At 46.8% G+C, this 15979-nt stretch overlaps 1 protein-coding gene across 3 annotated transcripts in view; it reads right to left on the bottom strand.

Annotated features, from left to right (window-relative positions):
* Nucleotides 1-15979, bottom strand: part of GRINA (glutamate ionotropic receptor NMDA type subunit associated protein 1) — a 226766-nt gene that overhangs the window by 201594 nt on the left and 9193 nt on the right. Inside the window, exon 1 of one of the 3 annotated variants that reach the window (XM_078686432.1) lies at nt 1966-1984. The exons of the other annotated variants lie outside the window; for them this stretch is intronic. The gene's annotated coding sequence lies outside the window, so the exon portion shown is untranslated. Of the gene's footprint in view, nt 1-1965; nt 1985-15979 lie in introns of those variants that run through there. 3 annotated transcript variants of the gene reach the window in all.

The following is a 15979-nucleotide window of genomic DNA, read 5'->3' as shown; positions in this document are numbered from 1 at the left end:
AAGGGAAATGTTTACATATGATAGGACCAACTGGACCACTGTCAAAACCATCACGAGGCACAATTAGACAAAGTAGAACAGATCACAAACGAGCACCCAGTGACCACGGGTGATCACTGTACTTTGCATCAGCCTGTAACAGAAGCACATTCGGCACCAACCTCATTGTACGCCCATAATCTCAACAGACTACTATTGGACCCTAAACTCCTGAGAATCACTTACATTAGGGGCAAAGAGCATAGGGTGGAACAAAATCTGACTATCAAAATCAAAATATGCACAACAGCCTCGTCATCATAAGGTCACCTTTAGAGGTGCTCAGAACAGGGTGCGTAAATCATACAACATGAAAAGCATTTCCTAGCACTACATTTACTTAAGAAGGGCCTGGCTCTGTTCAAACCTCGCAGTCTCCCTGGCCAACTGGCCATCTCAGAGGGGGACTCAAGTGCCCTGAAACCATAATGTCAAAGTTGCTGCCAATGAAGCGAGAGTCCTAACTCAATCAGAAATGTTCCTCGGATAAAGTGTCCTAAATGGTGCAGCTGGCACTACTTGCTGCACAGCTGTAAAAGGCCTAAACGGTGCAGCTGGCACTACTTGCTGCACAGCTGTATAAGGCCTAAATGGTGCATCTGGCACTACTTGCTGCGCAGCTGTGAAAGGCCTAAACGGTGCAGCTGGCACTACTTGCTGCGCAGCTGTAAAAGGCCTAAACGATGCAGCTGGCACTACTTGCAGCACAGCTGCAAAAGGCCTAAACGATGCAGCTGGCACTACCTGCTACACAGCTGTTAACAATAGATCCCATAAATGTTCAAAACAATGTACAGGAACTGTTACATAAAGACACTGAGGGTTATAAGGTGTAGGAGTCACTCATCGTCCATACTTGTAGACATTTTGGGGGTCATTAGGATGTCGGGCGGATTGCCTCTGCCAGGCTGGCGGGAGCCACCGCCGGCCTGGCGGAGGCAATCCACCCGACATCCATTGCCCAATTCCCCCCCGCCATATTAGGATGGCGAGGGGGACCGCAGCGGTGAAAAACACCGCCCGCCTGTTTACCGCCCCGGTCGCCTTGCGGCCGGGGCGGAAAATGTTTAATATGGTGGCGGTGTCTGTTAGACACCGCCAGCCATATTACAATGGGCATTTTGGCAAGCCTTTCCGTGGCGGCAATGCCGCCACGGAAAGGCAGGCGGTCTTTGCTTTGGGGGCCCCCTGCGGGCCCCCCTGGTGAAGGCCGAGGTGTTTGTTGCAAAGGGGGTGTACCTGTGGTACCCCCCCGCATTTGGATACACCAAGCAGCAGGCACGCAGGGTGCCTGCCGCTTCGTGTATGCAAATGCGTGCATTTCATTTTAAGATTGTGGCGGCCGGTGCAGTGAGCACCGCCCGCCACAATGTTAAAATGAGGATTGCGCCCACCACTGTGGCGGGCGCATCCTAATGCACATTTCGGGACCCCCGCCCTTAAGGCGGGCGGTCCCGTTTCCCGATAGGGTGGCGGGCAGGCAAAGCCCGCCCGACATCCTAATGACCCCCTATATGTTAGGATTGTGTGATCGTGAAAAACACGAAGTCAGGATTTAAAAATGTAGCATAGATTGGGTTTGTCTGTGCTAGCAAGACTTTGTTACTAACCATAAACACTAATTTAAACAACGGAGAACAACAGACTAGGAAAAAACAATAACAATCTAAACCGATGACTTGCTGTTTGGATGCAGCTCCTGGGTGCTGGTTCATAGCTCACTGTGAAATATTAAGATGCCTGTGAGATATTTTATATATAGCCTCTTTGGGGCCGCTTAAGATGAAACAGATTTACTATCATGTTTTCAATTTCTTTGCGACAGATTTTTGTTTTTAATGAATGTATAAATCGATGGTCAGCCTCAGCTTCTTGTCTTTACCCCAATCCTCCGCCACACCCTGAACCCCAATTTGTTGTGGTTACCGGAGTAAATGTCTTCCAATGTCTCCAGCACCGCCCGGCTCATTAAATCTCAGCAGCCATGTCCTTTCCGTGTGCGGTAAAAGTTCTAATTTTGTAAAACACCCTCCCTGGGCACTTGGTACGCAAAGCTGTTAATAATGCTAAACTGGTGACGCCCATCTGTGACTCGTCTCCGATCGTTGCTTCTCAAACCTTTTTGCAAACAGGCGGATCCAGTAAAGAAACGCAGACGAGAAACGAAAGTGAAACTTAGCTGTCGTCGTGCTTTAGCCTAGCACTCCGAGAGTAATTAAAAGAAGCAATGTCGGAGCACTTTTTTAGGCAATAAGACAGTTTGCTTATCAGTAACCTCCTTGTTTTCAGTTTTCAGCCCGGCAGAAAAGAACTATCATCTTTCAAGCTTCTGGTAAACCAGGAAGTGGCATTTCTGCGTCGACTCACAGTGGTCCAGCGTCGCAAATGGCTGACAGCTCAGAGAACCCTCGCCAGACTTATCGTTGCTCAGCCCAGGGGCTCATCTACCTGGTGTCCGTACTGGTGGTTAAAAAAAAACTTGCTCGTGCTCGGCCTGGACCGCAATAGACAGCCGGCAAGGTCGGGAGGAAAGCCTGGGTCCTGTGATCCTTCGGGATCTTCTTCGCGCTTTATAAAACTTTATACAATAAATAAATCAATAAATCAGAGATCTGACTGACAGAGTGTTGCCTTCTGAAGATCAGCTGAACGTGAGACCAACACCCTCTGCGTAAAGCTCCTCCTACAGGGTGGAATACAACAAGGGCCGTACATTTGGTGTGAATGTGTAAAGCTCTAGGGAACCCAGCAAATCATATCAAAGAAAGAAGGACACCGTTTAAAATCCATTTGTCAACACTGTCCCACAGATTCGTGTAACATAGGTCCATCCCCAGTGTGCCTGTGACACTCTTGGTCCCAATTGGTGAGACATTAGCAAAGCATTCACTCTGCTAATACAGCATGAAAACAAAGCTGGAGGACCAGGTTGACATGATGTGGCGTAAAGGCCAGAGCTGCCGACTTTTGAGCTGGGGAACCAGGTTTGAGTCTCAGCGTCAGCTCAACATCCTGTGATTCTGAGCAAATCATGTAATTTCCCCGGGACTACTAAAATGAATGTGTCCTTGTGTATGTAACTGGTTCTCGTATAAAGGGCTTCAATATGTCCGGTCGAGATTGTGCTATGTAAGACTGCAACAAAAAAACAAGCATCCACTGTTGGTCGTGTTCCTGGGACCCTAGAGACCGCTTCCCTTCAATAAGAAGGAACACAACCAACACTCACATCCTTCTGCCTAGAAAAAGCCCCCGGCCGATGGGCCATACGGGTGAAACATGTGTCGGCTGTTTCTGTTCTGTGCATGAAGATATGAATAAACACAACGTGTTGATAACCTACTAATGGACTTGGGAAATTATTCCTCCTACTAAATACAAATTTAAGAAGGCACAATCCTCCGCCCACTACTTAAACTTGAATGCACGTTCTGGAAAGGACAGAAAGATGACTGCATGCAAGAATAAGATGACGACAGGCAGTAGCAACCATTTTGAAATCAAGTGTGATTTAGGAGTTCTGGTGCTCACTCACAGTATACAAGTATCTGATACAGCAGCTCCCTTCCTGCGGTGCTTTAAAAGGAAGGATGTCAGCCCTGTATTCCTTACCAAAAACTAGGGTTTCGTAAACAGATGACCAAGCCTTAAGCATGTGCAAGTTAAATGCACATTTGTCACAAACATTCTCCAGATTGCCAAGTCCGTTGGTATAAAAAATGAATTCTTTATTGCATTTGTGTGTGCCATCAGCCAACACGTGTTTCGTCGATGGGCAATGGGCCTCTCACCCTAAGACTTAGTCAGGGCTATAACAAAACAAAAAGCCTCCATTTTCATGGGCCAAGGTATGTCTACAGCGTGAACAACAATCACCCCGAGGCAAGGTATGCAGGCCAAGTCATCAAAGTATGATGGAAACCCATGCATCTATAGCTTGCATGCACAAAAAAAGTGCTCAAAAATGTTTAACCTCGCGTTGCAGTTCATATTTTAGACGGCAGGACAGTAATCAGTTACAGAGTTAGAGTTTAATGTAAATATCATACGGTATTGTGTCTTTACCGTTGACACCCCTCTAAAGAGTAGATGACATCTTCAAATAAACAGTCATCACTGGCATACGTATACACATTCAGACCCTTGTGTCACATGCCAATTGCCCCTTCATCGAATAATAAAAGCCACATTGTGCTGTGAAGGAAAGTGCCTCTTTTGACATAATTAGCCCCCCTCACACTTTTTGCCTGATGTCTGATGAAATTTCGGCCTGTAAGTGCACTAGGCCCCTGCTAACTAGGTTCCCAGTGCCAGATCTCCTTCCCCACAAATTGTACCACGATTGGCACAACTCCTGTTTCTCCTGTAAGTCCCAGTAATGGTACAGCCGGTACCCAGGGCATGGGGCAGAAAAAGGCTCCCTAGGGAGTCCTCACCTGGACCAGCGTTGCTGCTATCGCAGGGTGCGTGTCCAGGTGCAGGACAAACCAAAGAGTTGACAAGGCACACAGCCCTGTGTGCCAAGCCATCCACACACTGCATACAACATAGGTAAGTCACCCCTACAGCTGGCCTTCCGCCCTAAGGCCTCTTTTGGTAGGGTGAGCATCCGCTTTTTGCCTGATGTCTGATGTCATTCTGAACTTTAAGTGCACTGAACCACCACCAAACAGGTTCTCAGTGCCAGATCTCCCTTGCCTAAAACTGTTTCACGATTGACACAACTTCTGTTGCCGCTGTAAGTCCCAGTAAATGGCACCCCTGGTACCCAGGGCATGGAGGAAGAAGAAGGTCTCACAGGGATCCCTCACCCAGACCAGGCAGTGCTGCCTGCTATCAGGCTGTGTGTCCAGGTGCAAGACAAACCAAAGATTTGACATTGCACACAGTCCTGTGTGCCATACCACCCTCACACTGCATATTATATGGGTAAGTCACCCATAGAGCAGGCCTTCCTCCCTAAGGCAGGGTGTTACATTTCCTATGTGAGGGCATATTAGCATGAGCAGATATGTCCCTACACTGTACAGTTCATTCTGGCTATTGTAAGTGAACAGGTAAGCCATAAAGAGTCCATGAGCTGGATATCTGTCAGCACAAGTTTTCTAGCTCCATGATGGCTTCACTGATTTGTAAAATCTTTGGTACCCGACATCTTGTCTTAATAAATCCTTGCTAATGCCAGTATTGGATTTATTAATAAATTCCCACAGGAGACCCTGCTTGTGGGTCCCCTGAAACTTAATGACGGCTGGTGTTGTACCTGTCTAGTTTTAGCCAGCCTGTCATCACCAGACATGTTTCTGGACCCCTGGGTAGAGAGCCAGAGCTCTCCAGATCCAGAGACAATGACTGTTCTGGGCAGGGGAGGACACAGGACCTGCCTCGGCAGACCGAAGCGGGAACTTCAAAGGCCATTCCACCTTTGAACGTTGCCCCCAGCACTCTGCTGTTAGAAACAGATGGCGACTCTCCAGTCCAGCTCCATTTTTGGTGGGAGGACTGGTGGGAAAATTAGGTAAAATAGGAGGTGGGTCTACCTTCACTCTGGACCACCCCTCAGATGGGGCAGACGAGATAGACCCCACTTTTCACTATCCACCATCGGGGGACTCGAAAAACCCAGAGTCAGTCCTGGGTTGAGCTTGTTGAAAACACTAGCTGGTTGGTTAAAAGGTAATATTGTGAAAGACTGAAGGGCTTTACAATATTATAAATCAATTTATATACAAAATTATTTTTATACTGATATAAAAAATTAAAAACACATCTTTTCAATTTTTCCAATTTTTTTTAAAATGACCAGAAGCCCAAAAAGCGAACAATAACACACGTCATTTAACAAAAGTATATACAATTAATTATGTAAAAAAGTAAACATAATTAAAGTCCAATAACACAATACTAATCGGAATCAAAACAAACAATCCACCATTTTAAAATGCACGCAAACGAAAATCCTACAACTCTTTCAATTAAATCAGCGTAACTCGCAGGTCGCAAAAATAGCGGAAATAACAGACATGACATTATATTAAAACCTCTTTCTGCAAAAAACATAAACATACATTGTAAAAATTAAAAATACATTTAAAATATATCTTTGCTTGCAGATTTGACATCTTTTAACCTCAAAATATTAATTATCTGCCACAATCAAAAGAAACAACATCAGGAGGAGCCAAGATGGCGATCGAACAGTCGCATAAATGCTTGGCTCCGAGGGCCCTTCCTCCCCGCACGTCTATCCTGAAGATAATCCTGAGCGAGGTTTGCTGATCTAAGTTGTTGAAGGGAAGCAATCACTTACCGTCTGTTTCTGGGGCTCCACCGTGCAGTAGATCCGAAGAACTGTCCCCGTCTGCTTGCCGGCCTTCGTGGCGCTGAAGCCGGGGCCTCGAGTGCAGAGGTTGCCCGGCAGTGATCGTAGTGTTGGCGGCCCTGGTCGGGATGAGAAGCCGGTCAGTGGGAGCCTGAGAGCCGCGAGCCGGGAGAGTTGGTACCAACCCACTCCCAATAGTGGGTTGCCCCGTGAACCCGAGATATTGCCGGGCCGGAGAGAGCCCGTGTCGCCCGGTTCCCCTTGGGTGAGACGCCCGGCCATGTTAATAGTCCCGTCCGGGAACCAGCGGGTGGCTCCCGGCGAGCTGCGGGGAGCACGTCCGGCCTTTTGGTGACTCTCCTTTCTGCAGCAAGCGCCGACTGTCGAGGTCCAGCCGTGGGACCTGCTGACTCTAGTGGTCGGCCGGGGCTCGGAGGTGGAGGGGAAGTGAAGGAGAACGAGATGGCTGAAATGGCGGATGGCGCCTCGGAGTGCACCCCTCCCAGGGAGAGAGAAACCGCTGAACTTGAGACCCCCGGAGTTCGGCTACGTGGGGAAACGCTTACGCGTAGCCACGTACTGGCTGCACTGACAACCATGCGGACTGCTCTGCTCCGGGGAGCCCGGGACTTGGAAGGAAGGATCGCCGCCATTGCTGACCCGCCATTTTGTAGCGGAGTGGTTTGCTTCCGAGTCGGTGCCGATGCGTCTCCCTCTGCCGCAGTGTCATGTTCCCCGGATGAGTCTACAGTCTTGGAGGCGCGAATAGATTTGGTTCCTGAGCTTATTGTCGTCACACCTGTTCCGCAAGTGGTTGTCTCATCGGGGCCTTTTTCTGACCAGCAAGTGGATCCATGGTACATGAGGCCCGGACTGTGCTGCGGTGCTTCCCACATCCTGTGCTTTCCTTTCCGTGCTTGGCGGACCTGTTTTTGGACTTGGAACTGTTGGTGGTCTGGGTATTGTTGCATTCCAGCCTCCGCCATGCATCGTCAGTTGTCTCTCGGTGGCTAGGACCATGTTGGGCGGCAGCGCTACCTGGTCTGCCTGGAACGATTGAACCTTTTGTATCGAATTGTCGCCCGACTGCAAGGCTGTTTAACATTGCTACTATTGACAGAAGTGGCCAGGGGTGACCTCGCTTGGGACTTGGAGGGACTTCTTGCTGGTTAATGGTGATTCAAGGGCACGTTTAGTGGGGCTGTAATTGATTGCGTTTTATGTGCTTGCTGATATTTGTACTTTTCTATTGCTTCTGTTTATACGATTTTAGTATGCGGGGGTGGGAGGGACTGGGTAACCGAATCGCCGGCCCTTCTCCTCACATTTTTTCTTCTTTTTCTCTTTTCTTTTCTATATTTCGGGTCTCTTATTTAGGACGACAGGCAAGCTGCTGGGGCGGGGTAGGCCGTAGCCTTTTGCAGGGGTGCAGGGTGGGGGGTTGGGGGATGGGTTTGTTTTCTGCTTCTTTTTTTTTGTTTCTATGGCCCTTTGCCCTTTCCTTTTTCGATGTCGTCATCTTCATGTCTCCCATAGTACATTCCTATTTAGGGGTGGGGCTCGCATGCCGTGCTTGGTACGTTACTATTGCATTTATCCTGACTTTGGTACTCTTCTCCTTTCCCATTCAATCTATGTTCATCATCGGAGTGATAATGTGTTTTTAACTGACTGTGTTGGGAGCGGGAATGACAATGCGATGTCGATTTTTTATTTAATTTTTGGTTATTTAAAAATGAACCGTTTCTAATCCTTGTTATCACGTATTATCTTGATTCTCTGCTGTATCCTGGATGTGGCTTTGTTTTTAATCACCGGATTGATGTGATACTTCTTACTTAATTTCTGCTCGATTTAAATAGCGGCCGGCCACACTGGTTGTAGGCCCGTGTTTGTAATTTCATGCTAATAGAAATAAAGGTTTTTAAAATTTTTTTTAAAAAAAGAAACAACATCACAAGGTAAATAACACATTTTATTCAAATATAAATACAGTTCTCAAACCATACAAAAAGTCATAATACATTTAATTAATAAAATCATCCATTTAATTTTCAATAAGCTTGTCTAAGTGAAATGCATATGTTAATCTTCACATATAAAATGTTGCAAAATAAAGCAAAATATGAATCTATAACTAATTAATGCATTTTTTTAAAACTGGAAAATATGTCTAAATATACCAAAAATCCCAACAATTTATTTTCTTCTTCTTTTGCAGTCTTCAATTAAACTGGTGAAAATCCAAATACCACAACATCAACCTTTTAAAAAAATAAGAGAACACAAACCAACTGTCAATAATATAAATTAACAACATTTCTCTCCTTAGTTATAGAACAAATAACCATCACATTTTCTATTTCTCCTTACAGAATTAACCGACAAAAATGCATTCACCAATTTAAAAGCATCAAGCTACATCTCTGCAAAAGGTAAACCTCTATAAATATTTCTCAGTCACACAACTTAACACATTTTCTCTCCAAAGAAAGATATTTAGTAATAACTTTTCTTCCTATACAGCAATGTAACACATTGAAAGTATTATAAAATTATAAAATATATTTTATTAAATATTATAAAAATTGTACAGTTAAAAATATTGTCTTAATTGCATATTTCTAACTATATTTTTTTCCTTTATCAACAGGTAAACATAATCATTAAAAATGTACTAAAATATTTTTTCTTTTCTTTTTTTCTTTTTCTATCCTTTACAGAAAATTTCATCAAATCAAGCAAAGTACATTACTTTCAACAGGGCAAACGGTTTGCTTAATCATAGTGGGTATGTTTATTGTAAGGAGAGACATTCTGAGCCCAGGTGTCATTGGAGGTGTGTGCAATACTACTAATCCCATTACACAGGCAGAGTGGTTACTATTGGTGAAACTGTTTTGACCACAGATCATAACCACTCTGTCTCTGCAATAGAGGTTGAAGTAAGACAAACATTAAATGAAATTAAAGATATTGCATCCACCACCAATGAACCCAGTGGTGCAGTTTTGAGGGAGGTAGCCCAACACATTCCACCACATGTTGCAAGTAGTATGGCTGTTCGAGCAGTAGCGGCACCCCCCCCCCCCCCCCCAGCGCCTTGAGACCCTACGGGTATGTAGCGCGCTTTATAAGTGTCACTGATTGATTGATTGATGCCCACAATTCCCAATTTGAGACATATTGTTCATCGACAAAAGCAGGCAAGAAACCCACAAAGAGTAACACCCCAAACCTATACTGATATAATCATTCCTCCTGAACACACTGTTACTGTTTCTAATGACCCTTTCCTTTTGCATGACAACAAACTCCCTCAAAAGAGAATTCTAATCTTTAGCACAACCAATAATCTTGTAAATTTGGAGAACAGTGATATTTGGATGATGGATGGTACGTTTAAATGCACGCCCCATCCATTCACCCAAATATACACCATTCACGCATATATTAACAACACAGTAGTTCCCTTAGTTTACAATCCTCAACGTGCACTGAATTTTTGTCAGTGATTAAATCCAAAACATCAAACAAAAGTTCTAGAAAAGTACTAATTGACTTTGAATAACCTATGATTAATACTATTACCAAATTGTACACAGATATCCAAATTCAAGGATTTTTTTTTCACTTTTTACAGGCATATTGGCAAAAAATGAAAAAAACATCCTTAATTGAGGATATGTCAGATAGCAAACTACAGTTTGAACTTAAAAAACGAACTGCCCTTTGCATTGTTCCTCCTTACAGTGTAGACGAGTACTACACTTCTATTACAGAATCTGATTTTTTTTTACTGCAAACGAAGAAAAATTGCCACCTATTCTAAATTATTTTGAAGACACATGGCTTAGCCATTGAAGCAGGTAGGGTCGCAGGAGGAAGCTAAGTTTCCATGTGGAGTGGTGGAACTGCTACTCGACCTGTTTAGAGAGAGGAGCCAAAACAAACAATGCAATATAGGGATTGCACAACTCCTTTAACCCCTTTGCTGCGGCAGCAATTCCGCCGCAGCGCTAGGGGGGAGAGGGGGCTGCGCGGCGCGGCGCTTCCATGCTCGTGACGGAACCGCTCCGTCACGAGCCTCGGGCGCGCTGTGCTTGTGACGGAGCGGTTCCATCACGGCTCCGCCCGTTCAATAGAACGCGCCGCGCAGGCGCAAAATCAGCGCCCCGCAGGCGCGCCGAGCGGGCCGTGACGGAAGCGCTCCGTCACCAGCACAGCGCGACCGAGGCTGGTGACGGAGCAGTTCCGTCACCAGCATGGAAGGGGTTAATAAATCAATTGGCAAACCACATCCTAATTTCTATCATTTAAATAAAAAAAAAAGTAAAACATTTTTTAAAAACTTTTTATTTTCAACAACAGTGTATTGGTACAAGTCATACAGCTTTACCATAGTAGCTCCCCCATACATTGTTTTGTAACTTTTACATCCACATACAAATTAGGCAGGTATCTTTGCAGTTCTTTGCCTGCATTCAATATCCAACCAACCACAAGATGCATTGCTATCTGAAAAGCTACAGATCATGGTACAATAAGTGATGGAGGCCTGGTGGCCGTATATCTGCTAATCGGGAAGAGGAGAAGACACTACCTCTGCTGTCAACTAGGCCATCAGTGTTCGCCTTTCTCTCCGCAGCTTCACCGTAGGGGAGATGTAGATGTCCCCTCTGTACTTATTCCACTTTTCCCATTTATTGTCCCATTTCCTGGGGCATCCTCGTCCCTTAAACACAGTCTTCTCTGCTATCATTGCAGTATCCATGTCCTTTGCCCAATCACCCAAAAGTGGGACCGTGTCCACCCCCCATTTCTGTGCAATGTTGCTCTTTGCGATGGGAAAGCCCATGGAGGGCTAATCCTGTTCATACTGGGAGAGGTCAGCCGCTCCCCAAATATTAAGTAGGAAGAGATGGAGAGATGGCTTTAGGGGCTTGTCACATGTCCTCTCAAGTTGACGGGTAATCTTTTCCCAATAACACTGGATTTGTGGGCATTCCCATAATATGTGGACGAAGGTACCCACTTGATTACATCGCCGGAGACAGAGCGGGTCAGGGTGCCTACCCAGTTTAAACAGGAGCTTAGCATCAAAGTAGACCCAATGGAGGATTTTCAGTTGGAGGAGCCGCATACACATGGGAATGGCCACTTCCCTAGGGGAGGCCAGTGCGTCTCGCCAGTCATCGTCCTCTATATTTCCCAGGTCTTTCTCCCAGCCCACCCTCAATTTCTGCATCGGATCTGCATGGTTATTTACCAGTATCTTATAAGTGAGTGAGATGGCCTTGTGATCCATGGGGTCCAATAACAACCGGTCTTCTAGGGGGGAAGAGTCAGGGAGAGGGACACTCTTTGGCAGGGCAGATGAAATAGCATGGCTAATCTGCAAATATCTAAAGGTCTCGGATTGTACCAATTGGTATTTTGTCTGGAGGTGAGCAAATGTGGCCAGTTTCCCTTTCACCCCTATGTTCCCAACCGTAGATATCCCAATTGTGTTCCACATATCAAACCCCAGGCATTGACTGAGTAGGCCGAGGATATCAGGCTCCCAAAGTGGAGTCGCCTTTGTCAGACGTTCATGCCAACCCAATTTTCCGGTGACACCGTGCCAAGTTATGTTATGTTATAAAAATGAATATAGCGCGCAGCTGCCCCAGCGAAGGGGCGTCCCGGCGCTGACTCCAGAATAAGAAACCATGAGCGAAGTAGTGAATAGGCACCTCCAGAGGAATTTTACAGGAATAAATGAGTTTTTATGGCTTTCCTAAAAACGGACAAACTTTGAATTTCTCTAATGTAAGTAGGTAGAGCGTTCCAAGCTTTAGCTGCAAGAACGCGAAAAGAACGTCCTGCCGCTCTACTACGTTTGAACCGAGGAACTTCGACCAAATTTTGGCCCGCAGAACGTAATGTTCGCAAAGGAGCATACAGGTTCAGAAGCGGGCAGAGCATCCTAGGAGTAGTCAGTCTTAAGATTTTAAACGAAATACAGAGAATCTTAAACTGTATTCGTTGGGCTACAGGTAGCCAGTGGAGCCAACTGTAAGGGCCATAGGGTCGGTTAAATTAAGTTTACGGGGATTAGTGTAAAGCGCCCTGTTATAGCTGCCCCTTCCCATGAGCCAAAGGTCTGTTCGGAAATTGGGCTCATCGCAGGGACCGAACACCCATCTATTGACTGCAGTCAGCTGGGACGCTTGATAATAAAGTTGTAAATCTGGTAATCCTATGCCCCCGTCGTCCCATCCCATAGTGAGCTTGTTCATTGCAATCCATGGCACAATAGGCCCTGCAATACACCATCGATTTGGGAAAAATAAGAATCTGGGATAGGGTTGGGGGTGTTTTGCAATGCATAAAGAAAGGGCAGTAGTGCGAGCATCCTAAACAGGGACGCACGTCCCAGGAGAGTGAGAGGGAGAGAGCGCCAGTGTAGGGCATCAGATTTGAGACTTTGAAGAGACCCAAGCAAGTTTTGCTTGAAAAAGAGATTAACTTCTGGGGTGACAAAAATGCCTAGATAACAAAAGCCACAGGGAGCCACCGGTATCTCGTAGCCCAGAGGACTAGGTCAGGGATCGTCCCATAGCACATACATCTGGGACTTGGACAAATTTATACTGTATCCAGAGTGGGCCCCGAAAATATGAAAAATATGGAGCACCCGTCGCAGAGATCGCGCTGGAGAAGCCAGATATAGGAGAATATCATCAGCGTATAACGAGATGCGGTCCTCGTGGTCCGCTGTCCATTTGAGCCACCTTATACCTGGATTTCCCCTGACCCAAACAGCCAGTGGTTCTAAGACTAGGGCGAAGAGTAATGGAGACAAAGGACAACCCTGTCTGGTGCCCCGGTGGAGGGTGAAAGTGGCAGAGCGATGGTTCTTAAATACGACGTGCGCGGTGGGTTGTGTATACAGTAGCCTAATCCAGTTTATCAACTTGGGTCCGAACCCCAATGTGGGCTAACATGGTCGAAGAGAAAGTCCCATTCTATGGTATAAAACGCCATGGAGGCATCTAAAGATAGTAGGATTGCGTCTTCCTCAATAGCATTAATCCTACAGAGGGCCCTGTGCACCCGTTGCAGATTACGGGTCGTTTTTCACCCCAGCATGAATCCGGACTGGTCCGGATGAACCAAGTCGGTAATATAAGGGAGGAGTCGATTGGCCAGGAGTTTGGCCAGGATCTTAGCCTCGATCGTCAGGAGGGAGATGGGGCAGTATGATTTACAATCTTCAACCGGCTTGTTTGGTTTATGAATGACTACTATAGCAGCCGTACGGATATTTGCCGGAAGGAGTCCTGACGCAAAACATTCCTCATACAGATTCAACAAGTGAGGTGCTAATATTGTCATCATGGGTTAAAAAGCTCAACGGGAAGCCCATTGGGACCCATCGCCTTGCCGGATTGGACATCTTGTATGGCCTTTTGAATCTCCGTCTCTGTGATGTCCACCTCTAGGACCTCCCTAACCTGTGGGGAGATGCTGACCACAATAATAGGGGCTAGGAGATCGGCCGACATCGGGGCTTGAGATGTCTACAAACTTGTATAAACCTCCTCAAAATAGGCCGCAAAGGTGTCAGCAATTAGTTGCGGGTCAGTGAGAAGCATACCTTCTGGGCTGGCTATCGTGTGTACCCATCTGGCAGTCTGCTCCTTGCGTTCCAGCCACGCCATGAGTTTGCCTGTTCGCTCACCCTGCTCATAGATCCTATGTCGGGAAGACAGAGAGCGCATCGTGGCCTCCTCCAAAAGTAGTGGGCTATAATCCTGTCTCTTAACCATAAGGCTATGCCACCCTTTTGGATCGCTGAGCCCTGTGTCTCACCATTAATGACAACGCCCTGCCCTTTATAACTGCTCCAAAAGCTCCCCATAGTGTCACTGCTGAGTCAAAGAAGCCTACATTTTCGGCAAAATAATATTCAGTATACTCTTTGATATGCAGTATTTTTAACGCCCACAGCTGTATAATAATGGTACCAGGGCGTCTTGCCCGTTATAAGCCAAAATTCGTAAGGAAGGGAGAGTGGCTGGCGATCCCACGAACAAGGCAATTGGAGCTTGTGAAGGCATGGATATCCTGGGCATGTGTGAATATGTAGTCTATCCGAGATTGGCTACCATATGCCCCTGATTGAAATGTGAAGCATGTGTGCAGCGGGTGAAGCCACCTCCAAATATCCACAACCCCCAGGGCGTTAGCGAGCTCATATAGTTGCCAGCCTCTCGGCGGGTCCTCCCGGGGCAGGAGACAGTCCTGAGAATCATCCATTGTAATGTTAAAATCTCATCCCAACACTAACACCCCCACTGGCAATTCCAACAGTAAGGCACCTACGTCACGTAACATCAGTCGTTGTAACCCTGGGGGGCATATACAGAGACAACATTAAGGACACGTCCCTCCCAGGAGCCCGTGACTGCTGGGTAGCTACCCTGAGCGTCAGTCTAGGTGTTATGGATGATATAAGGACAGCCCTTCCGGAGGAGACTCCCCACCCCCCTGGAGCCCGAGGTGAATCCGGAGTGAACCACCATTCGATAACCTTTCCTATTCAGGGCCCTACAGGAGTTTCCAACAATGGGCCCCATTAGAATGGCCGCTGGATCGTCCCCACCGTGCCGGCGGAAGTCACCGACGGCCCAGCGGGCGCGATCCACCCGCCATCCTTGCAGCAAAGACCCCCGCCATATTACAATGGCTGGGGGATCCGCGGCGGACGGAAAGACCGTCTGCCGCTTTTCCACCCGGTCGACAAGTCGACAGGGTGGAAAAGGGCTTAATATGGTGGCGGTGTCTGTTAGACACCGCTAGCCATATTACAATGTGGCGGGGGACATGCCTTTCCGTGGCGGCAAGAAAGGCATGCAGAGTCTGCTAGCGGGGGCCCGTTGCGGTCCCCCCAGGGACTCCGGGGGCGAGGGGGTGCACACGGCGGGTACCTATGGTACCCCCCGCCTTTCAATGAACAACCTGGCAGGAACCGCGCGGTGCCTGTCACGTTGTGCATTGAAACGCACAACCTGCCTTTGTGGCATTGCGGCGCGCGGTGCTTTTAGCACCGCCCGCCGCAATGTTGCAAATGCGCTGTGCGCCTGCCAGTGTGGCGGGCGCATCCTAATTGGGAGTGCGGGACCGCCGCACCCTCAGCGGGCGGTCCGTTTCCCGGGAATATGGGGGATGGACAAAGTCCGGCCGCCATACTAATGACCCCCTAAGTGCGTCTCCTGCAGCATCACTTTTTTGGGGAATTTTGAGGAAAGAGCAAAGTTTCCAAGAAATGAGAATGTCGCAATCATTAACAGGAAGTCTGAACCCACGTATTTCTAAAAGAACAAAGGAAATGTCTGAAAGACTATTGGGTGCAATACAACAATTTTGTCAGTGGCTTCAGACTAGCTTGATTATCTTGCACACATCCTACATTTCAAACCCACACTATCTTCTTACTTTCCTGTTTTGCCCTAAAAAAATTTACACTTTTAAAATTGGCATTTTTTCCAAAAACGTTTAAAAATAATAAAAGTCGGGTCTCCTTACCTTCAGATGTTTTCTTTTTCAGCTCTTTGACTTTTGTTCCTTCCA

The sequence above is a fragment of the Lissotriton helveticus genome, chromosome 4_1 (genome assembly GCF_964261635.1).
Source record: "Lissotriton helveticus chromosome 4_1, aLisHel1.1, whole genome shotgun sequence".
In the NCBI taxonomy this organism is placed as follows: Eukaryota; Metazoa; Chordata; class Amphibia; order Caudata; family Salamandridae; genus Lissotriton; species Lissotriton helveticus.
This window is presented reverse-complemented; position numbering and strand designations above follow the sequence as displayed.